Source organism: Salvia miltiorrhiza, chromosome 8, assembly GCF_028751815.1.
Source record: "Salvia miltiorrhiza cultivar Shanhuang (shh) chromosome 8, IMPLAD_Smil_shh, whole genome shotgun sequence".
Classification (NCBI taxonomy): Eukaryota; Viridiplantae; Streptophyta; class Magnoliopsida; order Lamiales; family Lamiaceae; genus Salvia; species Salvia miltiorrhiza.
This window is the reverse complement of record NC_080394.1, coordinates 45,459,173-45,485,571: the sequence shown is the minus strand read 5'-3', so window position 1 is coordinate 45,485,571 and position 26,399 is coordinate 45,459,173. Positions and strand designations below refer to the sequence as shown.

Below are 26,399 nucleotides of genomic sequence, written 5' to 3'. Positions count from 1 at the left end.
AGAACTTGGGTAAGTAACCATGTTTTCCCTAAAATCTTGTTTGAAAGATGTTGTGTGAGTGTATTCTTGAAAGAGGAGCAAGAAAATCACCCCTCCTTTTCTTTTCCAAATTTTCGAAAAAAGTGGGTCTTCACCCCTTTCAAAATTTTTCTTTTTCTTTTCTTGATTTGGGGTGAAAAATGAGAGTTATGTGATGTGTATTGATGTTTAATATATGTTGTGAAATATGTGTCATGAGATGTGAAACTTTGATGGAAGTTAGTTTACCCAAAAAGGGGAACTTTTGAGTCAATGAGTTAAATGATGAATTGATGAGGTAAATGAGTCTATGAGATGTATATGATGATTATTGATGGAGTAATTTGAGTATAAGATGTCAATTGGAGTTTTTGATGTGAGTTAGACTACTAAAATTAGGGATATGTGTATATATGCCCTTATTTGTGAATTGATGGTTTTGATGTGAGATTAATTGGTTAAAAATGAAAGATCTATGAGTGGATTAAAGATTCATATGTGTTTATAAATTTTGAAAGAGTTTAGTTTAGTAAAAATTAGGACTTTTTGGTCTATGTGTTATTTAAGTGATTTTGCTTGAGATATATGTTTTTAAGCATGATAGTAGTGTCTTTGTATTTTTGATTAAGTCTATTGTAGGCTAAATAAAATTTTGGCTTAGTTTAGTTTGTATGTGTTTTTGAGTTCTTGTATGATGTGAGTTTGATGTTTGATAAAATGAGGTCAAATTGCTCTATGATCATTTATGTGAACTTTATCCTTGTTTTGTTGAGAGTTTTATGTTGATACATGAATTTTCAATAAAATATAGTTTACATGATAAAAAGGGAGTAAATATGTGAATAATGAGTTATATGATGTAAAAGATCATATTTGAGTAATTGAGTAACTTTGAGTATGAAATTGAAAAGGGAATTTGTTAGATATGTTCGTTGAAGTATTTTCTATGAGATTTGAGTTGATGATGAAAGAAAAGAGTCAAGATTGAGTATTACGAGTATTTTGATGTATTTGAATGTTTTTAAGTGCTTTAAGTGCTTAAAATGAGTTTTGATGAGTTTGCATGGTTTAAATGTTGAGTTGAGCATGTTTGTTTGTGTGTATGTTTCGGAGTCGTTTTTCACGACGCGCTGACTCACTGTTTTCGAGGGGTTCTTGATACCCAAACACCCTGAAAATTTTATGGTAAGTATATTTGAGAGTCTTGAGCATACCGGTAAAATTTCAAATCATTTGGACTTCATTTGATATTTTTATAAAATGAAAAACTAAAACTGCTACGTTCTGCCGAATTGTTCGGTGAGTATCCGATAGAGTCATCGTTTCCAGTAGCTTTCCTTAGCATTCTGGAACCCAAATTTTTATGGTGGAGACCTGAGTGTCTTAGCTAAGTACCCACCAAATTTCAGACCGTTTTGACAACTTTTACTATTTTTCAAAAATCAAAAATTTCGGTTGCTAAAAACTGCCGAATATGGTAGACTGTAGTAAAACAGTCATATCTCCTAAAATACTTGGAGTTTTTGATCCTACTTTTTTTTAAATGAAACTAGACTCAAAGAGGTTTCTTTTGGTATAAGTTACGACTCCAGGGGAGTTCTGTACAGAGTCTGGTGAGGTTTTAAAGTTGAGTCAGTGCAGAGTGAAGTTTGTTTTTGACTTGTCTATGTGTGTTTTTCATATGCTTAAGTGTTTATACTTGTTTATATGCTTGATTGCTATGAGTTTGAGCCGAGTTGAGAGTTAAATCGATAATAGGACGTGTGAATCCTTAGAAGCCGAGTATACCTAGGGATTGAGTTATAATGGGTAAATAGACGTTGAGTGAGAAGTTATAGTTAAGATGAGATTGGATTTAGTTAATGAGTTTCTGACTAAGGTTTGTTTTATCACATGAACCTTCGATGACGACGATGATGATATATGAAGGCCGAGCGAGACGAAGAAGTAAGTTGCCTGTTTTCCTTTCCAGGATTAGCGAAGGACTTCAGGTGGGCATTATTTTTATATTACGTATATAGAGATCCCCTGCGTGACGTAGGCCTCTTATACGATATTGAAGTGAATAATATGTTTTAACTGTTCAATCCCAATTTAATGAAAGTTATTAATGATGCATGATTGAGTTAAATAATGTTGAACTATTGACTTGCCAATTTTTGAATGATGATGAACTTGTATGCTACCCTCTACTGATGAGACGAATTCGGTCCTGCCACAAGCGGGATTTGTGCACAGAGGTGAATGTGAGCTGTCTATCGGGTCGGCCGGTCACGGTACTCGAGAGGGAGGCCTACTTCTCGGTACCTTGGGTGATAAATTGTAGATGTGGTACTTACATGTGGAGTAATTTGATTGCGCAATCGTTCATTTGATTAATTATGACGCTTATGTTTGAGATTCAGCTTTCACAGGTTTATTTATACTAAAATCCCTGTGATTTGCTTAAAACTGTGGCAAGTTCAATCTATAGCTCTAAGAGCAGCTTTTATTGTTTTTCGGCGTATGTCCACTGAGTATTATGTACTCACGCCCTGCATGTATTTCTAAACGTGCAGACTAAGCAAGGAGCGAGAATGGTCTGGTGCTGGTGGGGATTTGTTTAGCTGATGTATTTGCTTTATCGCACTTCCTTTTTGTTATTAGAGACTTGATGATTGAGATACTTTGTTTTTATTTTGAAATCAAGCAATTTACTCGCGGTTATATGTCTTCATACATATAATCGATTCGCCTTTTGCTGCAATACTCTGAATATTATGATTCCTTATGAAAAATGAACTATACCCGCTTTGTTTTTGTTCTTGAAATTCCTGATAATTACGAAGTTATGACGATGTTGACGTTTATACCCCTGGAGTTGATTTATGGAGTTTTCCTTAGCACTTTTTCATGCGAGCTTCCGCTTGATGTTCGACCTATTCTTCTTATCTTTTATTCTTTTAAAAATAGTCGTATCGATACTCGTACCCCACTATCACTAGTGTCGGTTTTCGGGCTGCGACACAGATTGTCTTTCGAATAGTGATACGAGTAAATAAACCGATGATGGAATTAGAGTGATGAGATTTGAGAAATGAGTTGAGATAGAGATGCTGATTGAATTGAGATGAGATTTTATTTTATTTCCAACTACCGGGAATAGAGTTACCGGATACCGAGTTATCAGAGTTTGATTGTCCTATTAAGAATATATGAATAATAAGTTGGAAATAGAGTCGAGAAAGAAAGAGTGAGAACCTCGATGAAAATAGTCGGTTAGAGAGAGACGTTTAGTCTGTTTGTGTTTGCCGACTGCTTTGATGAGATGTTATGTGAATTACGTGACTGATTGATTATGTGATTTCTGTTACGTGTGTCATTATGACCAAGTTACTATGATTTTTATTTGAGACCTTAGCACATGGATTTTTGATTAAGTTTCCAAAGAAAGTGCGATTTATTTTTATCGAGAAATCAAATGATGCCGGTTTATGGAAATTTTTCCTGGCATAATATTTTTTTAAAAAATTATTTTTCCTATGAGGATGAATATTATAATTGAGTGAGTGCACTAATATTAGTGCTATAATTATTTTATTTGATCACATGAATAATTATGCTATGGTATTTTATTAATGAGTAACATTTCCATAGTTATTGTGATTATTAATTGATCACCCTTCTCACATTTTTCTTTAATTTCCCTACCATGTGACTAAATACCACAAATTTACCAAGTGTAGAGATTAAGAGAGTGTAGAGATTAGTGAGAGAGTGTAGAGATTAAAGAGAGAGAGATCAAGGCAATTAATGCCCAATATTCACTAAGATTACAAATCTTTCATAAGATTTCCAAATCCATTTCATATCTTGCAAATTTCTCTCTCTCCTTTCCTCCCTAACTTTCGACCACCACCTCTCTCCCTTCTCTCTCACATTTCCTCCATTGTCAACCATGGGAGAGACCTTCGAAGCTTCACCAAAATATGCCAAACACATAAATCACCAACAAAATCCCACATAAACACATCCTAGCTACTTGAATTCAAGAGAATCATTGGAGATTGCTTCCAAGGCTAGAGAGAGAAAGTGTGATTGTTGGTGTAAAGTTTGGGTAAGTGATTTATAAATTCATAGATATGACTTGTATGAGATTGTATGTGTGTATTCTTGAGAATTTGAAGCAAGAAAATCACCCCCTTCATTTTTCTAAATTTTCGAAAATTTGGGTCTCATACCCTTCAAAAAAATTTCTTCTTCTTTCTTTGAATTGGGGTGAGGAAAGTGATCTATGTGATGTTTGGTGATGATTGTTGTGTGTTTTGAAAAGCTATGCTTTGAGATGTAAAAATTGGATGAGTTTAGTTTACCCCAATTTGGGAATTTTTTTTGAGTTGATGATTAAAGTGATGAATTGATGATGAGGATGAGTCCATGAGATGTATATGATGATGATTGATGGAATAAATTGAGTATATGATGTCAATTGATGAGTTTGATGTGAGTTAGTTTAATAAAATTATGGATATGTGTATCTATGCTCTAATTTATTAATTGATGGTTTTTATGTGAGAATAAAGGTTAAAATTGATAGATCTATGATGAGATTAAAAATCCATGTGTGTTTATAAAATTTCAAAGAGTTTAGTTTAATAAAAATTAGGATTTTCTTGCTTATATGTCTATTAAGTGATTTGACTTAAGATATATGAAATTGAGCATGATATTAGTGTTTTAATATGTTTGATTAAGTCTATTGTAAGCTAAGTAAAATTTGGACTTAGTTTAGTTTGAATGAGTTTTTGAGTTTTCATATTTGGAGAGGTCAATGAATGATAAAATGAGGTCTAATTGATTTATGATCATTATGTGAACGTTTGTCATGCTTTTGTTAAGAGTTTGCGTTGATACATGAGTTATCATTAGAGTTTAGTTTACATGATAAAAAGGGGATTTATATGTGTAAAATGAGTTATATGATGTATGAGGTCATTAATGAGTGTTTGGGTAATTTTGAGCATGAGAATGAAAAGAGAATTGAATTGATGCGTTCGTTGAAACGTTTCCCTTGAGATTTGAGTTAAGATGTAAAAGAGGAGAGTTAATTTGAGTATGATGAGTATTATAATGTTTTTGAATGTTTGTGAGTGTTATATGTGTTTAAGATGAGCTTTGATTGGTTTTCTTTGAAGGAATGTTGAGCTGAGCATTTAAGAGTTTGAGATGAGATTTTGGTGATTTTCGTAGGCTTACTGACCTACTGTGATAGACGGTTTTCCGATGTCAAAAAGCTTTGAAAATTTTATAGAAAGTCTCTACATGAGTCCTGAATACCCCTGTAAAATTGAATGTCATTTGGACTTCATTTACTATTTTAATAAAATAAAAACCTTAAACTGCACATTTCTACCGAGAGTTGCAGAGAACAGGGGAAAGAGTCATTACTTTCAGTGGCTTCTTGTGTAATCTAGCCTTCCACATTTTTATGGTATTAACCTTATTGTGTTAGCTAGATATAAACCACATTTGATCCCATTTTGACAACATTTACTATTTTTCAAAAATCAAAGTTTTCGATTGCTCAAAACTGCCGAATATGGTAGACTGTAGTAAAACAGTCATATCACCCAAACCACTTGGAGTTTTTGACTCTACTTTTTTTTTATATGAAACTAGACTCGAAGACCTTTCTTTTGGTATGAGTCTCGAGTCAAGGAGATGTCGGAGTCACAACTGATTAATTTTTGAAGTTGAGTCAGTGTATAAACAGAGCATGTTTTGTTGATGTTTGATTGTATTTTCTTATGTGCCTTACGTGTTTGTGTTGCCTATGTGTTTGAGTGAAAATTAGACGAGTCTTATATGAGAGATAAATCGAGAATTAGAACCATGATTTTCTTGAAACCTATCCTTGAGCTTAAGGATTTGAGATGAGTGGAGAGTCTATATAGAGTTGAATAAGGAAATAGAATATGAGATAGAGCAAGAGTTAAGGCATGAGATTTGTTAATGAGTTTCGAATCGAGATTCATTTTATGACATGAACCTTCGATGATGATGATGATCCCTGAAGACACGAGCAGAGCAAGGAAGTAAGTAACTCCGCTTTGACGGGAGATTTTGAGTAAGGTCTTCAGGTGGGCAATATTTTGAGTATACGTATATCGTACGAGCTTTCTAAAATGATTTGATGATGTTATGAGATTAACAAATGTTTTGAGATAAATGATGTTTGAGAATTGTTTGACTTGCCAATTTTTGATGTTGAGCTTGTGTGTTACCCTCTACTGATGAGACGAATTCGGTCCTGCCTCAAGCGGGATTTTGTGCACAGAGGTGACTGTGAGCCGTCTTCGGGTCGGCCGATCACGGTACTTGAGAGGGAGGCCTACTTCTCAGTACCTTTGATGATGAGTAGTGGATGCGGTACATACATGATGAATGTTTAAACTGCGTAGTTACTTTATTATGATGTTATGATTATTAAAACTGCATGCACAGATTCATTTACGCTAAATTATTTATGTGTATTGCTGAGAGGTGGCAAGCTTCAAACTTATAGCTCTAAGAGCACCTTTCTTGTTTTTTTCGGCGTTTGCCCACTGAGTATTATGTACTCACGCCCTGCATGTATTTCTAAATGTGCAGGCTAAGCGAGGAGTGAGATTGGTCTGGTGCTGGTGGGGGATCATTAGATGACGTATTTACTTTATCGTATTTCCTTTTTATCGATAAAGTCTTGATGTGAAGTTACTTTGAATATGAATCAAGTGATATACTCACGGTTATGTGTCTTCATACATATAATCGGTTCGCCTTTTGCTGCGATACTCTGCATATTATGTTTCCTTATGAAAAATAAGCTATACTTGTTTTGTTTTTGTTCATGAAATTCCTGATAATTAAAAAGTTATAACGACGTTGACGATTTTACCCTTGGGTTCATTTATGATGATTTCCCTTGGCATGCTTTGATGCGAGCTTCCGCTTGATTTTCAACCTATTCTTCTTATCTTTTATTCTTTTAAAAATAGTCGTATCGATACTCGTACCCCACTATCACTAGTGTCGGGAATCGGGCTGCGACAGGGTGGTATCAGAGCAGGTCATCTGCTCTGAGTCTATTGCTTGACTGAGTTGAACCTTTGATTACTGATATCTTTTTAAATTGAGTACTAGTCTAATTTGAATTCTTAGGCTAGTTTGAGAGAGTCAGTTTGAAACGAAACCCCAACACCCCATCTCCTCCGGCTTAATGAGGTAAGAGGTTGATGTTGTTTCTTATTGTTTTCCTGTTGAGAGCTGAGTTTGATTCACTAATGAGTTATGTATTGTTTTGATGGCGGAATTGTTTGAGATGATGGATTCTGATATGAGGCAGTTGATGTGGAATATGAGGAGAGATGATGAGGCTAGTATAGCCGATGCCCCACTGTATCTAACGAGGACGAGTATGTTGTTGATTGAGATGTACCAAGTAAGTTTCGTATCCATTCTCTAATGGACATGATGTTTTATATTACAGGATGCCGAGTCATATTGAGACAGCGATGCAGCGATGGTTCAGGGAGTATATCCCGGACGAGGATGACACCTTGGGTGAACTTCTAGCACACTATCACCGACGATGGAGGAGGGCTATTCCCTATGGGATCGATGGCGCGGAGGCCATTACGCTTTTGATTCCACTACTGCCACCTTTGTGGCGAGACTGGGCGACATCTTTAGTGCCCCAGTATGTAGATACTACCTGGTTGGAGGGCATCAGGTACGGAGACCTTAGTGGCTTCATCGCGACGCTGAGCCACCGTTACTTTGCTTATGGCGATCCGCCTTCACCGCCGTATGAAGAGCTTGAGGGACCAGCCCAGGGAAGGGAGCTAGTTGTTGTGCCTCCACCTCTCGAGGAGCCGTTTCCGATGGCACCTCTACCCCCAGCTGATCCGATTCCAGTTTCTCTTGAGTCTGATGATTCAGAGCCGATGGTCTTCGAGCCGTACTCTCCTGGGATTGAGCATGACCTGTTTGCATTTGTATCACTTATTCCTTCTCCCAGCGCTGATTTACCGCCTTGGGATTTGACACCGGCGACGACACCCTTGCCATTGCCACCCGCTGAGTCGGCGCAGCCGATTGTCTCTACTGAGTCTGAGACGCAGCATGTTCCTTTCGATCCATATCCGAGGGTTGCCCCGTTACCTGAGCTAGGCACTTTGGCCTTTCAGACGTATATGCACTCGATTCTATATTCACCATCCCGAGACGCCCAGGAGGGAGGATCTCGGCCGGCACGCTCCGATAGTGATGAGGAGGACCTCGATGAGGAGACTCCAGAGATGACGGTCGGCCACGGACGGACCCAGCCATTACAGCGTCATATTACTGCCGACGGAATCGAGACATGGGTACCTGTTCCCGAGGTGCCGGTTTTTGGTCCGATGATGGACACCGACGTCAAGGATGAGCCGAGCGACGATAGCGTCTACCGACTGATCGACGAGTACGAGAGTCAGGAGTCAGAGCCGAGTGAGGATATGGAGGTTGACGATGCGACGAGCAGGATTTCAGGAGACGACGACTAGCGATCACGTGTATCTAGTAGACGCGTACATATGTATAGATGCATAGTTGATATATACTTATATGTGTATATATAGGTAGAGAGGCATAGTATAGTGTGTATGTGTAGATAGCATAGATCTATAGATGCTTAGTACCTATGATGCCTGTATAACCAGTGCATCATTTTAGTGTTAGGACCTTTGTACATAGGATCCTACTTTGTAAAAGACCTCGAGAGAGAGGTAATTTTCCTTATATATATATACAGAGATGTTGATGATTAGTGAGTTTCACTATCTTTATCAGAGCTTTGAGAATGATGATGATGTTGAGGCTTGATGATAAACGAGAAATAGAGATTGATGAGAATTACGAACGATGATAGACGAGAAATAGACTGTACGAGAATTTTGAGAGTTTTGAGATCACAAACGAGATATAGAAGTGAAGTGAGAAAAAGAGAAATTTGTATTTTGTATTGACGAACGCCTAGTTTCAAGGCCGATAGTTATATAATTCTTTTTCCTTTATAGTATACCTCCGAGAAGAAGAGGGAACAAAAGGAACATAAACCGAGAAGAAGATGAAGAAGAGGAGCAGAGAAACCAACCGTTGAGATAATACGACGAGAGTTAGAGTTTTTATCGCGATTTAGAGACACGACCCTAATAGGACGAACGTATTATGGAGACTTCATGGGATGCATAAATGCTATTGACCAATTGTACTTTGAAATAGAGGTACTTTCATCGGGACAACGCGTATCATCACTAGAGTAGTCATGAGAGTAGACTTATTGAGTCCCTATCCCGCTTGGTCGTATTTAAATTTTTCTGCATCCATTTGAACTCCAACAGGAGATGAACTATTTGCTATTGAGAAAATTTTTCCAGATCCACTATGTTTGAGCCTGAGCCGTTTGTGTTGGAAATCTTTACCCCTTGCTTTAACAGTGGACAATTTTTTATTTTCCACTTAGTGGATTGTTTCTACTTCCAGTATTGATTTATTCTCATCATATCATATCTCAGTTTTATTCTAGCTTCTGTTCTAACTTTTGATCTTACCTTAATTGTAACTTCTTCATTATCCTTGAAATAGCACTGGCTATTATGGAATCATTCCATTACTTGAGCTCGTCTTGTTCAAGATCAGACATTTTTATTTATCACATCCTATTCCCTACCACATCCGACAAGAGTTAGGAATGTCTAGGTGACTAGGATAGTATGACGAGAAGAGTGTGTGGAAGAAACATGAATTATGGGAGCAGTCGTAAACTATATTATTACGGGACGAGCACAACTTTTCGATCATGGATTTTCTTATATTAGCCAAGTATGCAAAAAGCTAACCAATTCGAGGATGAGAAGAAGTGATGCTAAGCCAGAATAGGCAATAGCAGATTCAAGAAGATCGAGATGATGGGTTAGAGCAGATAATGTTTTCCACGATAGCAGACTGAGATAACGACTAGTATAGATATAGCATCGTCGTAATATTAGGGGATGTTTTATTTTCGTTACGCCCCGCAATTAGTAAGAGTTCTCGAAAGAGAAAAATTTCTTATATATATATGTCTAAATGACGATGACCAGAGAGTCTCTATGCTTGAGTAGAGTTTTGATCTGATGTTGCGATGATAGACATGAAATATGTCTTTGACGTTGAGTTATGAGAATTGAGGAAATAATATGATGTTGAGTAAGAGTCTTATGATTTGTGAGTTATGAGAATTAGTTCTAAGGTTGACATATGTTCCCTTAGACTTTTGTCGAGAAAGAGAAACCGAATAAAGAAAGAAATAGAGTTGATGATATGAGATAAGGCAATAAAACCGTAGCTGATTACGAACGTCAGTTTCGCGACCTGGTTCGGTATGCCACATGTCGAGAAGAGTTGAACGAGAAGATGTCAGGATTGTTTCGATCGGATTTGAGACAAGAGGTACGAGACGATTTAACGAGTCAAAGTGCGGTTATGTGTACTGAAGCATTAAATAGAGCTTTTGATATAGAACTGGCAATGCAGCCAGAGAACGCGATTTGAGCTTCAACACCCCAAACGAGTTGGAGCACTCCAACATGCAAATAACTTTTGCTGGACGAGGGCAAGAAGGAAAGAGAAAATGGGACGACCAAAGTCAAGATCCCAAGAAGCCGTGGCAGAGTCAGAATACGCAACCGCAATATCAGAACTGAGACAAACGGCCTTATGTTGGCCCAACTGCCCCAGAAGCAGTCAACCTTCAAGGATCGCGAGGGTTATCGACTTGTCGAAGAGCAATAAATTACATCTGAGAGAATGCAAGAGGAGACAGAATAACTGTTACACCTGCGGAAGGGTCGGGCACTACTCGAACCAGTGTCCGAATCGTCAGCAAAGTGAAAGCGGAGGACGACCGAGTCAGTTTCGGCCACAACTCAAAGCAATGGAGAGAACTCTACCGCCACCTCTACCACAGCGACAACAGCCAGCCTACCGACCACATCAGTCAAGAAGGCAACCACCAGCCCCGCAGGCAAATCAACCGCACCACCAGAGACTGTTCGCGCTTGAGTAAAAAGCACCAGACAAGAATAGAAGAAAATTGCCAAATATAGGCGAGTTGAGAGGTGTACCCATAGTATTTTTGTTCGACACTGAACGTAGAGCTTGCTCCAGAACCTCTAAAGGGTAACCACACTTATAGGCAGAATTACTACGGTTTCATCTGTGTACCCCAACTTAGAATTCGAGTTAAGATCGACTAAGCTCGATGCTAAAAATCTGAGACTGATGCATAGGTGGCACTTGGACATAAATTTGTGGGAACGAATTGGTAATAGAAGAACCATGCGAAGATACAATGCAAGGAGAGACGGATATCTTTTCAGCCATCTGGCCAAGAACCTACTTCCTTCATTGGTATTGAGAGAAAATGGAAGAAGACGCCGATCATCTCGGCACTGCAAGCAAGAAATCTCTTGCGAAAAAAAAAAGATACAACCGCGTATGTTGTATATCTGAACCAGAGAGACAAATTCAAGGCAAACGTTGATGACGTGTCAGTTGTACGAGAGTATAAAGACATTTTTCCCGAGACTTTACTGGGATTACCCCAGACCGACAGCTTGAGTTTATGACCGATTTAGAGTCTGGCGCCGTACCGACGTCGAAAGCGCCGTACAGAATGGCCCCCACAGAGTTGCAAGAGTTAAAGCTGCAACTCTAAGAACTTCTAGATATGAGTTTCATTCGACCCAGTGTTTCCCCGTGGGGAGCACCAGTTCTGGTTGTTAAAAGAAAGATGGAGGCTTGAGGCTGTGTATCGATTATCGAGAGTTGAACAAAGTGACGTTAAAGAATAAGTATCCATTACCCCGGATTGATGATCTGTTCGATCAACTACAAGGAGCGAGCACTTTTTCAAAGTTTGACATGAGAACGAGATACCATCAGCTGAAGATACGATCGGAAGATATTTCCGTAGACGGCATCGTGTATGCAATATGGAATTACTATAAACTCAAGGATGTTTGGAAGAGATGCCTTCCGGATTAACGAATTCTCCGGCAGTATTCATGGATCTCATGAATCGCGTTTTTCACGAATACTTAGACAAGTTCGTGTTAGTCTTCATAGACGATATCCGGATTTACTCGAAGAGTAAACGAGAACACGAAGAGCATTTAAGGATCGTGTTAAAGAGATTGTGAACTGAAAAGCTTTGTATGAAGTTAGTAAATGCGAGCTTTGGCTTAAAGAAATCAATTTTCTTGGTCATATCGTTTCCGCGAGAGGAATTGAGGTAGACCCAGCGAAAGTCCAAGCGATACAGGAGTGGAGATTGCCAACCACACTGCACGAGATTCGCAGTTTTCTGGGATTAGCAGGGTATTATCGAAGTTTTATTGAGGGCTTTTCGAAAATCGCTAAGCCATTGACGCACCTGCTAAAGAAAGAAGTCAAGTTCATTGGACGGACGAATGCGAGCGAAGTTTTCAAAAGCTGAAGAAGAGGCTTACTATTGCCCCAGCTTAGCTATTCCGAAAGCGGATAGAGAGTATGCAGTGTACACTGATGCATCGAAGAATGGTCTAAGTTGTGCACTGATGCAAGAGGCAAAAGTTATAGCGTGTGCTTCGCGACAACTGAGACCACACGAGACGGGTTATCTAACGCATGATTTAGAATTAGCAGCCGTAGTGCTTGCTTTGAAGATCTGGAGACACCGTCTCTACGTAGCATGATGTGAGATATACACCGATCATAAAAGTCTCAAATATTTCTTTGAGCAAAAAGATTCGAACATGCGACAAAGAAGATGGTTAGAGTTATTGAAGGATTACGATTGTGGAATAAATTATCACCCTTGAAAGGCTAACGTTGTAACTGACGCGTTCAGCAGAGAGAATCAGGGAGAGTTAGGATTTTTCCTTACTCGAGAAGAGAACCTAATTAAGGAATTCGAGAAGATGAATTGGGAGGTAGTAACACCACCACAAACGACAAAAATAATAATTTCTGCACTGAACGTTACGCCTGACTTACGATCGAGAATAGTCACAGCATAGAGAGAGGATGAGAAGATGGAAAGATTGCGAATAAAGATTCGAACCAAGAGAGTAGAGAATTATCATGAGGCAGCAGATAATGCCATTTTGTTTAAAGAGAGAGAGACTGTGCGTGCCTGATAAAAAAAAAAAGAACTGAAGAACGAAATTTCGAGCGAAGCTCATGATACCCCTTACACCGTACAGGCGGAAAGTATAAAGATGTGCCAAGACTGAAACGACGCTTTGATAGGAGAATAAGAAGCGAGAAATGGCATCTTTCGTAGAAAGATGTTTGACATGTTAACACGTGAAGGCGCCACTTTAGGCAACCTTATACGAATTACACCTATTAGAGATTTCCACAATAGAAGTGGAACCGCATGCCATGAATTATGGCATCGATTAGCAAAATCGAGAGAAGGAAATCCAACAGTTGAGTAATCGCTGATAGATTCTTTTGACGTTAGAAACGATGTTTGTGTGAGTTTTTCCCTATCTCGGGGAGCATGTTGTTTTCAAGTTAACAAGAACTCAAACCGAAATATATAGGACCTTATGATGTATTAGAGTAAGTAGGCCATGTGGCTTATAAACTAGCGTTGCCTCCGAGCTTCGCGAACGTCCATGACGTTTTCCATGTTTCTCAATTGAGAAAGTATGTGTTTGATCCAAACCACGTCATCCATCAAGAAGAAGTGTCCCTAGAACCAGATTTGAGCTATAAAGAGAGACTTGATGCTATGCTGGACCGGAAGATCCAACAATTGAGGAACAAGTCGATTCCTTTGGTGAAAATCCAATGGAGACATCACGGTCAAGAAGAATCAACATGGGAACTTGAAGAGAAGATGAAAGAGAAGTACCCAGAGCTTTTACCCGAAGGTGAATAACTCAAATTTCGGGACGAAATTTTTTTTTAAGGGGGGTAGGATGTAACACCCCGTACTTTTCCTTATGTTGTGAGATAGTGTCTTAACACTATAGAGAGTACTGAGATGTCGAGATGCGAGACTACTTTCTTTTATGACCAAATAAGACAGATTGTCTTTCGAATAGTGATACGAGTAAATAAACCGATGATGGAATTAGAGTGATGAGATTTCAGAAATGAGTTGAGATAGAGATGCTGATTGAATTGAGATGAGATTTTATTTTATTTCCAACTACCGGGAATAGAGTTACCGGATACCGAGTTATCAGAGTTTGATTGTCCTATTAAGAAAATAGGAATAATAAGTTGGAAATAGAGTCGAGAAAGAAAGAGTGAGAACCTCAATGAAAATAGTCGGTTAGAGAGAGACGTTTAGTCTGTTTGTGTTTGCCGACTGCTTTGATGAGATGTTATGTGAATTACGTGACTGATTGATTATGTGATTTCTGTTACGTGTGTCATTATGACCAAGTTACTATGATTTTTATTTGAGACCTTAGCACTTGGATTTTTGATTAAGTTTCCAAAGAAAGTGCGATTTATTTTTATCGAGAAATCAAATGATGCCGGTTTATGGAAATTTTTCCTAGCATAATATTTTTTTTAAAAATTATTTTTCCTATGAGGAGGAATATTATAATTGAGTGAGTGCACTAATATTAGTGCTATAATTATTTTATTTGATCACATGAATAATTATGCTATGGTATTTTATTAATGAGTAACATTTCCATAGTTATTGTGATTATTAATTGATCACCCTTCTCACATTTTTCTTTAATTTCCCTACCATGTGACTAAATACCACAAATTTACCAAGTGTAGAGATTGAGAGAGTGTAGAGATTAGTGAGAGAGTGTAGAGATTAGAGAGAGAGAGATCAAGGCAATTAATGCCCAATATTCACTAAGATTACAAATCTTTCATAAGATTTCCAAATCCATTTCATATCTTGCAAATTTCTCTCTCTCCTTTCCTCCCTAACTTTCGACCACCACCTCTCTCCCTTCTCTCTCACATTTCCTCCATTGTCAACCATGGGAGAGACCTTCGAAGCTTCACCAAAATATGCCAAACACATAAATCACCAACAAAATCCCACATAAACACATCCTAGCTACTTGAATTCAAGAGAATCATTGGAGATTGCTTCCAAGGCTAGAGAGAGAAAGTGTGATTGTTGGTGTAAAGTTTGGGTAAGTGATGTATAAATTCATAGATATGACTTGTATGAGATTGTACGTGTGTATTCTTGAGAATTTGAAGCAAGAAAATCACCCCCTTCATTTTTCTAAATTTTCGAAAATTTGGGTCTCATACCCTTCAAAAAATTTTCTTCTTCTTTCTTTGAATTGGGGTGAGAAAAGTGATCTATGTGATGTTTGGTGATGATTGTTGTGTGTTTTGAAAAGCTATGCTTTGAGATGTAAAAATTGGATGAGTTTAGTTTACCCCAATTTGGGAATTTTTTTTGAGTTGATGATTAAAGTGATGAATTGATGATGAGGATGAGTCCATGAGATGTATATGATGATGATTGATGGAATAAATTGAGTATATGATGTCAATTGATGAGTTTGATGTGAGTTAGTTTAATAAAATTAGGGATATGTGTATCTATGCTCTAATTTGTTAATTGATGGTTTTTATGTGAGAATAAATGGGTTAAAATTGATAGATCTATGATGAGATTAAAGATCCATGTGTGTTTATAAAATTTCAAAGAGTTTAGTTTAATAAAAATTAGGATTTTCTTGCTTATGTGTCTATTCAGTGATTTGACTTAAGATATATGAAATTGAGCATGATATTAGTGTTTTAATATGTTTGATTAAGTCTATTGTAAGCTAAGTAAAATTTGGACTTAGTTTAGTTTGAATGAGTTTTTGAGTTTTCATATTTGGAGAGGTCAATGAATGATAAAATGAGGTCTAATTGATTTATGATCATTATGTGAACGTTTGTCATGCTTTTGTTAAGAGTTTGTGTTGATACATGAGTTATCATTAGAGTTTAGTTTACATGATAAAAAGGGGATTTATATGTGTAAAATTAGTTATATGATGTATGAGGTCATTAATGAGTGTTTGGGTAATTTTGAGCATGAGAATGAAAAGAGAATTGAATTGATGCGTTCGTTGAAACGTTTCCCTTGAGATTTGAGTTAAGATGTAAAAGAGGAGAGTTAATTTGAGTATGATGAGTATTATAATGTTTTTGAATGTTTGTGAGTGTTATATGTGTTTAAGATGAGCTTTGATTGGTTTTCTTTGAAGGAATGTTGAGTTGAGCATTTAAGAGTTTGAGATGAGATTTTGGTGATTTTCGTAGGCTTACTGACCTACTGTGATCGACGGTTTTTCGATGTCAAAAAGCTTTGAAAATTTTATAGCAAGTCTCTACATGAGTCTTGAGCACCCCTGTAAAATTTCAAGTCATTTGGACTTTAATTACTATTTTTATAAAATACCGAGAGTTACAGAGAACAGGGGAAAGAGTCATTACTTTCAGTGGCTTCCTGTGTAATCTAGCCTTCCAAATTTTTATGGTATTAACTATATTGTGTTAGCTAGATATCCACCAAATTTGAGCCCCGTTTGACAACATTTACTATTTTTCAAAAATCAAAGTTTTTGATTGCTCAAAACTGCCGAATATGGTAGACTGTAGTAAAACAGTCATATCTCCCAAACCACTTCGAGTTTTTGACTCTACTTTTTTTTTATATGAAACTAGACTCGAAGACCTTTCTTTTGGTATGAGTCTAGAGTCTAGGAGATGTCGGAGTCAGAACTGGTTAATTTTTGAAGTTGAGTCAGTGTATAAACAGAGCATGTTTTGTTGATGTTTGATTGTATTTTCTTATGTGCCTTACGTGTTTGTGTTGCCTATGTGTTTGAGTGAAAATTAGACGAGTCTTATATTAGAGATAAATCGAGACTTAGAACCATGATTTTCTTGAAACCTATCCTTGAGCTTAAGGATTTGAGATGAGTGGAGAGTCTATATAGAGTTGAATAAGGAAATAGAATATGGGATACAGCAAGAGTTAAGGCATGAGATTTGTTAATGAGTTTCTAATCGAGATTCATTTTATGACATGAACCTTCGATGATGATGATGATCCCTGAAGACACGAGCAGAGCAAGGAAGTAAGTAACTCCGCTTTGACGGGAGATTTTGAGTAAGGTCTTCAGGTGGGCAATATTTTGAGTATACGTATATCGTACGAGCTTTCTAAAATGATTTGATGATGTTATGAGATTAACAAATGTTTTGAGATAAATGATGTTTGAGAATTGTTTGACTTGCCAATTTTTGATGTTGAGCTTGTGTGTTACCCTCTACTGATGGACGAATTCGGTCCTGCCTCAAGCGGGATTTTGTGCACAGAGGTGACTGTGAGCCGTCTTCGGGTCGGCCGGTCACGGTACTTGAGAGGGAGGCCTACTTCTCAGTACCTTTGATGATGAGTAGTGGATGTGGTACATACATGATGAATGTTTAAACTACGCAGTTACTTTATTATGATGTTATGATTATTAAAACTGCATGCACAGATTCATTTACGCTAAATTATTTCTGTGTATTGCTGAGAGGTGGCAAGCTTCAAACTTATAGCTCTAAGAGCACCTTTCTTGTTTTTTTCAGCGTTTGCCCACTGAGTATTATGTACTCACGCCCTGCATGTATTTCTAAATGTGCAGGCTAAGCGAGGAGTGAGATTGGTCTGGTGCTGGTGGGGGATCATTAGATGACGTATTTACTTTATCGTATTTCCTTTTTATCGATAAAGTCTTGACGTGAAGTTACTTTGAATATGAATCAAGTGATATACTCACGGTTATGTGTCTTCATACATATAATCGGTTCGCCTTTTGCTGCGATACTCTGCATATTATGTTTCCTTATGAAAAATAAGCTATACCTGTTTTGTTTTTGTTCATGAAATTCCTGATAATTAAAAAGTTATAACGACATTGACGATTTTACCCTTGGGTTCATTTATGATGATTTCCCTTGGCATGCTTTGATGCGAGCTTCCGCTTGATGTTCAACCTATTCTTCTTATCTTTTATTCTTTTAAAAATAGTCGTATCGATACTCGTACCCCACTGTCACTAGTGTCGGGAATCGGGCTGCGACAGGATCTCTATATACGTGTTTAAGAAAGCCCACCTCGCTCGTTGTGTCTCTATATCAATGAGTAACGTCACTCTCTCCCTCAAGTCGTTACTTCCCAAAAGGACCTTCATCGTTATGAAGAATCAGTGAGAAGTTATTAAAGAAAACTCGATTAATAATCTAATCTCTTTTATGAAACATTAGTATCTCTATTGTGCATCTCTCTAGGTTGTCAATCAATATAACCATTATTCTCTCTTGTCATTACTCATTAATTATAACATCCTTATGTTATAATTAGCAACGCTTCAATTAAAAGAAATAGTTAACTCATCGAAAAGTCCACTTTCTTAGCAGATCAATTCACTCACATCTCATCTAATAAACCAATCGTATGCTCATCTCATAAATACTCAAATAATTCATATAGTCTTACTAACATAGCATTAACTCATATGCAGTACTAGTTCACTTACATGACTTCACATACTCCACATATCTCAACTTAATAAACCATCGAATAATTAGAAAATTTGTATTTAATGGAAACAAATTCCCAAAATTTAAATACAAATATTTTTAATTATTCTAAACACATTGGCATGCTCAAATTCCAAAGGATGTGTTTGACCCTGGTGAGAATGCTAAGGAGAATTCCAAAGTAGACGGTCACTGCATGAAACCCTTCTATGGGCATTTGAGTACTTCGAAGGTGGTGGAGCTTCCAGCTCTGCACGATTCTCACTGATGATTTAAATCTGAAGTCGGGCTGGAGACTTTAACTCTAGCGCTTGGTGGGAGGCAACCCACCGTTAGTTTGTTTTTGTTTTTCTTGTTTGGTTTTTCTTGTTCTTTAGTTGTTTGTTTCGTGTTTTTCCTAAGTTTCGGTTGCTTTGCGGATACTATGACGCTTGGTGTGCATGTCTTGTTTTCAGTGCTGCAATTCTCAATATGCCGCCAGCGCTTCTGCCACCACCGCTACTGCACGCCAGCGCTGTCCCGTTAAACATTACAGAACGCCAGCGCTACACTTCTCCGCGTTGCTCTGCCAGCGCTATACTTCTCTGCGCTGCTCTGCCAGCGCTGACCTGATTCAGCGTGGCCACTTTCTACTCTGCATCGACCACAAACTCCACTCTTCACCGCCTCTCACGATGCTTCAGTTTTTCCATGCCAATAATCAGGGACGTTTTCTCATCTATTCTTATTTCTTTTGTGCCCTGAGGACATGGCATGCTTTAAGTGTGGGGGGGTGTTTTATTGTGTTTATGCTTTCAATTGGGCGAGATTAGTCTTTCTATGCTTAGTTTTTCGTCTCGAATCTTGCTAATTTTTATGAATTTGTGGAAGAGTAGATGGTTTTCGATGCGAATTTCGGGTTTGTGAATGAATGGTGGTTATTCTTGTTTTACTCTTGATATATGTTTCTTGTTTATGCAAAGAATTTGAGTTTTGTTGCAGCATGATTGTAAGTTAGTAAAATGTGATTGTCATTGTGATTGTCTACGATCGTATCTTATCTGTGAAAATGTTGGACGAATTGCCAACTTCAAAATTGCCAGCTCTGAAACATCTGGCCTGTTTTGAAACGTGACAGCTCTGAGTCTCTGCTCTTCTAGTCTAACTATGAGCATGGGAAACCACGTGAAAAGACTTTAGATTATATCCAAATGATTTTTATTTCACGAACTATGGCTCAACTGTCGAAAATTTAAGCACACAAAGTGTGAAAAATGGTGATATTGATTATAAAGGCGATCACATTAGGGAATTCACTTCTAGCGGAGAATTGGGTCTGATCGAATTGCTTACATTACTCTTTTGTTGCTTCTTAAACTTTGAGTTACTTGCATGATCGAGAGATGTGTGTTGATTGTAAAATTTTGAATTGACTTTGAGAATGTTTGGATGGAAATTAGCATTGTTAAAATCAATCTCTTCCTAGGATTCATACGGATTTTGCTTGAGGACAAGCAAAAGGCTAAGTGTGGGGGGGTTGATTTATGCCTAATTGTTCTAATTTTAGGGGTTTGCATGTGCATATTTTAAGTTAAATCTTCTGGAAATTGGTGCGTTTTATGGTATATTTTATGCTTTGCAGGAGATTTAGGATTTCGAGATGAAGAGTGCAAACGTTGGAGAAGTTTGGGCTAAGAATTACGTTTTTGTGCATACTCTGGCGCGTCAGAGAAGCGAAGCCCCGCGCTGCAGAGCAGATGCACTCGCCAGAGAAATCAACTTGTCAAAGCAGAGGAATCAATCGCCAGAGGAATCAATAGCCAGAGAAATGAAAAGCCCTTAAAGACTTTCCTTGAGAGATGACACTGGTCAACTTACCATCACTAGGATGTCCTTGTTCTATTGCAAGTCAACTTAGAGGTGTTTTTAGTTGAGTCAAATTTTGGCGCCGTTGCCGGGGAAAGTTTTAGGTGTTTTAGTTGTGTCGTTTTTACTTGCTTTATTTAATTTCTAGTTTTCTCGTTTTTGTTTTTACGTTTCTTCCACCCGGTGCGTTTAATCCGTGTGTTAAGTGTTGTGTATGCAGGGACGCCGTAGTCTGAAAAGAAAACTGACTTCCCCGCTGGATAACACTCGCACACATACCAGAGTAGACGTGTTATACTCTGACTCTGATTATGAGACGCACTCTGAAGCCAGCTCTGCCTCTGACCGAGCAGAGCAGAACGCAAAGGAGGAGGAAATGGCTCAAAACATGGTGTACATGGGAGACTTCACCAGGCCGGTGATTGGAGATACCAACACGTCGGCAATCGTGCTCCCCACTGCTGTGAGAAACTACAATCTCAAACCCAATGACTCGAATTTGCTACCGGTGTTCCATGGGATGTCAAGCGAGGATGCTCTGCAATTCATCCGAGATTTTTGCACACAAGTGCAAACGATTCCTCTGCTTAGCCTCACGGAGGACCAACTCAAGCTCAAGTACTTTCCCTATGCACTTAAAGACCGGGCAAGGATGTGGATGCTATCTCTGCCGCCCAACTCTATCACTACGTGGGGAGATGCTTGTGAAAAATTTATGCTGAAATACTACCCAAGCCACAAAACACAAGAGCTGAGAACGAGGATAATTGAGTTCACCCAAGGAGCGGACGAGCCTTTGCATGAAGCTTGGGAGAGATATGAAGAACTCATCCGTCAATGCCCTCAACATCAATACACTAATGTTATGTTGATGCAGTTCTTCTACGATGGGTTAGTGCAAACTGCCCAATTTATGGTGGATAGCACGGCAAGAGGGAACATAGCTCGGAAGACCGCTGCAAATCTGAAAGAGATTTTCAAGACCTTGGCCGAAAGCTCCCAACAGAAGTCCGTCCGTGGAAGGAGAGTAGAGGCTAGTGCCGTGACAAATCAGTTCGAGATGCAGCAACAATTAGCCTCAATCATGCGAGAAGTCCAACAACTCAAGATGGAAAAGATGGAAAATTCTCCAGTTCAGAGCTCAGCGTCGCCGATGACAACTCAGCCAAATCCTGCTTTGCCGATGTCAGCCCCGCCGAATCCAACCATGCAGTATGTAGAGCCGTGTGGTATATGTGGAGATTTCAGCCATGGAGCCAATGAGTGTCATAGAATGGGAGAGTTTACTCCGGAAGGACAAGCTGAGGCCTATGCGGCACAAGGATTTCAAAGCTACAATCAAGGGCCAAGCAGACCATATGGGCAGAACATGAATCAAGGTCAACAGAATGTCAATGGAGGATGGAGAAGTCCGCCGAATGTTGGATGGGGAAATCAAAATTTTGGGGGAAATCAATATCGTCGACCACCCCAAATGGGCTACCAACAGCAACCACAATACTTCCCTCCGCAGCAAGGCTCTTCTCAACCATATAGACCGCAATACCAACACCAACAATCAGCCCCGCACCAGAGTGCACAGCCCATCCCACCACAGAAAACATCTCTCGAGGATACCTTGCAAGCCTTCATGGAGATCAGCAAGCAGAACATGGAGATGACTAAGCAAAATATGGAGTCTCAAGCATCCACCATAAAAAGACTTGAGACCACCGTAGGGCAACTGTCGGACACCTTGAATCAATTGCAACAACAGCAGCAGCCCGGGAAATTTCATGGTCAACCTCTGTAAGCTCACCAAGCTTTAGCTATCACTGCTCTCGAATAGCAGACTTGGATACCGGAATAAACATGGATTTCGGAGCAGAGCAGGGTACCAGAGCTGACGAGGATGCCGGAACCGACTACGGTACTAGAGCAGAAGAAGGTAACAGCTCTGCCCAGCCCAGCCCTGCCGAGTGCAGCGCTGCCCAGCTCAGCACTGCCAGATCCAGATTTGCAAAATTCAACCCTACAGTTTTCAGCTATGGAAAGTCCAGCTCTGCAAAATCCAGCCCTGCCGAAACCAGCCATGCAGAATTCAGCTATGCAACCTTCAGCACTGCAGATTCCAGCACTGCAGAATCTAACACTTCAGAATCCAGCTCTGCAGGAGCCAGCTATGCCAAGTCTAGCTCTGCAGCATCCTGCCATGCGTCGTTCAGCTATGCAGAATCCGGCCCCGCAGAGTGCAGCCTTGCCAAGTGTAGCATTGCAATGGTCAGTCATGCCAAATCAAGTTCTGCAAAACTATGGCATGAGAAAGGCACCTAAGCTGATAAGGATGCCAGAGCTAAGAAGAGCACCAGAGCTGAGACAAGCGCCAGAGTTGATAAGGCGGCCAGAGCTAACTCTCCACAAGTCCACTACGCCGTATCGACCACCGAAAGTTGTCCAACGTTCCAGCCCACCTCTGCCACCACCGATTGTTGATCCAACCCAACCATTACTGAAGCAAGGAGATCCTGGCAGCCTTATTCTTAGTATTGGTTTGGGTAGAGCTGGAGAGTTCTCAGGAATGTTAGACTTAGGTGCGGCAATCAATGTAATGCCGTTGGCTATTTTTCAGAAATTGGGCAGAAAAGAAGATGAGTTGAAATGCACGAATATGAGAATTCAGCCAGCCGATGGCGCAATTAGCAGCACCCGTGGCGTGTTAGAGGATGTCAAAGTCACGGTGAGAGGAATTAAAGTGCGGGCAGATTTCGTGGTGCTTGATGCAGGGCAGGGCGTTATAGGAGAGAATGGACATCTTGTTCTACTCGGACGACCTTTTATGGCTACTACCCAGACTCGCATTGATGTGGGATCTGGAACTGTGAGTATGGCGGGGTTCGGTACATCGGTAACGTTCTCGGTTTTCGATAAGAAGCCTGTTATTCCTACCTCTTTAATGCATTTCTGTTCTTTTGTTGAGATTTCTGACCATGTGGAAGAAGTGGGAATTTTCAGCGCTAACAGTCTTCTGCCAGCTCTATCCAGCACTCCAGCTCTGACGAGCCCAGCTCTGACTACTCCGCTATCTATGATGAAGGACGCCAGCGCTGCACATCTTTTGCCAGTTCTGACGAGCCCAGCGCTGCCCATCCAGCCTACTATGATGAGCACTTGCCAGAATTTTACTAAGGAGAATTTGATGAGCACTGGCCCGGAAGAATAAAAGGAGACGCCGGTTCTCAGATCGGCAGAGCTGTCTCGAGAGAAAGAGGGTGTGTTGCTAAAGGATGTGTTTGACCCTGGTGAGAATGCAAAGGAGAATTCCAAAGTAGACGGTCACCGCATGAAACCCTTCTATGGGCATTTGAGTACTTCGAAGGTGGTGGAGCTTCCAGCTCTGCACGATCCTCACTGATGATTCAAATCTGAAGTCGGGCTGGAGACTTTAACTCTAGCGCTTGGTGGGAGGCAACCCACCGTTAGTTTGTTTTTGTTTTTCTTGTTTGGTTTTTCTTGTTCTTTAGTTGTTTGTTTCGTGTTTTTCCTAAATTTCGGTTGCTTTGCGGATACTATGATGTTTGGTGTGCATGTCTTGTTTTCAGCGCTGCAATTCTCAATATGCCACCAGCGCTGCTGCCACCACCGCTACTGCACGCCAGCGCTGCCCCATTAAGCACTACAGAACGCCAGCGCTACACTTCTCCGCGCTGCTCTGCCAGCGCTGACCTGATTCAGCGTGGCCACTTTCTACTCTTCACCACCTCTCACGATGCTTCAGTTTTTCCATGCCAATAATCAGGGACGTTTTCTCCTCTATTCTTATTTCTTTTGTGCCCTGAGGACATGGCATGCTTTAAGTGTGGGGGGTGTTTTATTGTGTTTATGCTTTCAATTGGGCGAGATTAGTCTTTCTATGCTTAGTTTTTGGTCTCGAATCTTGCTAATTTTTATGAATTTGTGGAAGAGTAGATGGTTTTCGATGCGAATTTCGGGTTTGTGATTGAATGGTGGTTATTCTTGTTTTACTCTTGATATATGTTTCTTGTTTATGCAAAGAATTTGAGTTTTGTTGCAACATGATTGTAAGTTAGTAAAACGTGATTTGTCCGGTAGATGCTAGAAGGAGTGTTGTCATTGTGATTGCCTACGATCGTATCTTATCTGTGAAAATGTTGGACGAATTGCCAACTTCAAAATTGCCAGCTCTGAAACATCTGGCCTGTTCTGAAACGTAACAGCTCTGAGTCTCTGCTCCTCTAGTCTAACTATGAGCATGGGAAACCATGTGAAAAGACTTTGGATTACATCCAAATGATTTTTATTTCACGAACTATGGCTCAACTGTCGAAAATTTAAGCACACAAAGTGTGAAAAATGGTGATATTGATTATAAAGGGGATCACATTAGGGAATTCACTTCTAGCGGAGAATTGGGTCTGATCGAATTGCCTACATTACTCTTTTGTTGCTTCTTAAACTTTGAGTTATTTGCATGATCGATAGATGTGTGTTGATTGTAAAATTTTGAATTGACTTTGAGAATGTTTGGATGGAAATTAGCATTGTTGAAATCAATCTCTTCCTAGGATTCATACGGATTTTACTTGAGGACAAGTAAAAGGCTAAGTGTGGGGGGGTTGATTTATGCCTAATTGTTCTAATTTTAGGGGTTTGCATGTGCATATTTTAAGTTAAATCTTCTGGAAATTGGTGCGTTTTATGGTATATTTTATGCTTTGCAGGAGATTTAGGATTTCAAGATGAAGAGTGCAAACGTTGGAGAAGTTTGGGCTAAGAATTATGTTTTTGTGCATACTCTGGCGCGTCAGAGAAGCGAAGCCCCGCGCTGCAGAGCAGATGCACTCGCCAGAGAAATCAACTTGTCAAAGCAGAGGAATCAATCGCCAGAGGAATCAATAGCCAGAGAAATGAAAAGCCCTTAAAGACTTTCCTTGAGAGATGACACTGGGTCAACTTACCATCACTAGGATGTCCTTGTTCTATTGCAAGTCAACTTAGAGGTGTTTCTAGTTGAGTCACTATTCATCATCAAAAAGTCAAAAATTTCAAAAACGTCTTAACAGACTCAGATTTCACTTCCGAGTTCATCGTTCTCATTCAAATAATTATCTCGAATTATTCAAATACTCAAACTCAAATACGGATATAAAATCCCACATCATTCTCACATCATCAAAAGAACATCTCAACATCTTAAAAAATAACAAGAAAACTTCATATAACTCCTCATCTCTTTACAAAGTAATCAAACAAGAGATCTAAACCCCAATCACTCAAACTCAAGCAATTAAACATGTCATCAAAAGCCCGGGTATTACATACCCTCCCCCTTAAAATAAATTTCGTCCCGAAATTTGTACCTCCTATAAATGTTTCGGGTACTTCTCTCACATCTTATCCTTAAGCTCTCTTTCCACTCTTTCTAACTATAACGTCTCCACTGGACTTTAACCAGTGCAATCAACATATTTGTCAATTGCCGAATTCTTATGATATAGCATCATCTGAGGTCTCTCTCTTCATAACTCAAGTCTGGTTCTAAGACCATTTCTTCTTAGTAAACCACATGGTTTGGGTAAAAAATATATCTTCTCAATTGTGACATGTGAAACACGTTATGCACATTTCCAAAGCTAGGCGGCAAAGCCAACCTATATGCTACTGGACCTATCTTTTGCAATATCTCATAAGGACTTATAACTCTGGGTCTAAGCTGTCCTTTAACTCCAAATCTATTCATCCCCCTTGAGGGTGAAACCTCAAGAAAACTGTCTCCTATCTCGAAATATAACTCTGTGCGGCGGGTATCTGCGTAAGATTTATGTCTATCTTGCGCTTCTTTGATCCTCTGCCTTACCTTTCGAACAATCTCAATCATCTCTGTCCTCATCTTGTCAAAGTCCTTTATAAGCTTATCCTCT

The 26,399-nt window shown here is 39.2% G+C and overlaps 2 long non-coding RNA genes across 2 annotated transcripts; both read left to right on the top strand.

Moving 5' to 3' along the window:
* Positions 1-3,848: 3,848 nt before the first annotated feature.
* LOC130996800 (uncharacterized) lies at positions 3,849-6,933 on the top strand. Its single transcript, XR_009092812.1, has 3 exons — positions 3,849-4,114; positions 6,074-6,137; positions 6,649-6,933. It is a non-coding gene; the product is annotated as an uncharacterized LOC130996800 (long non-coding RNA).
* A 7,639-nt stretch (positions 6,934-14,572) lies between these two features.
* LOC130996799 (uncharacterized) lies at positions 14,573-18,023 on the top strand. Its single transcript, XR_009092811.1, has 3 exons — positions 14,573-15,227; positions 17,165-17,228; positions 17,739-18,023. It is a non-coding gene; the product is annotated as an uncharacterized LOC130996799 (long non-coding RNA).
* The last annotated feature ends 8,376 nt before the right edge of the window (positions 18,024-26,399 follow it).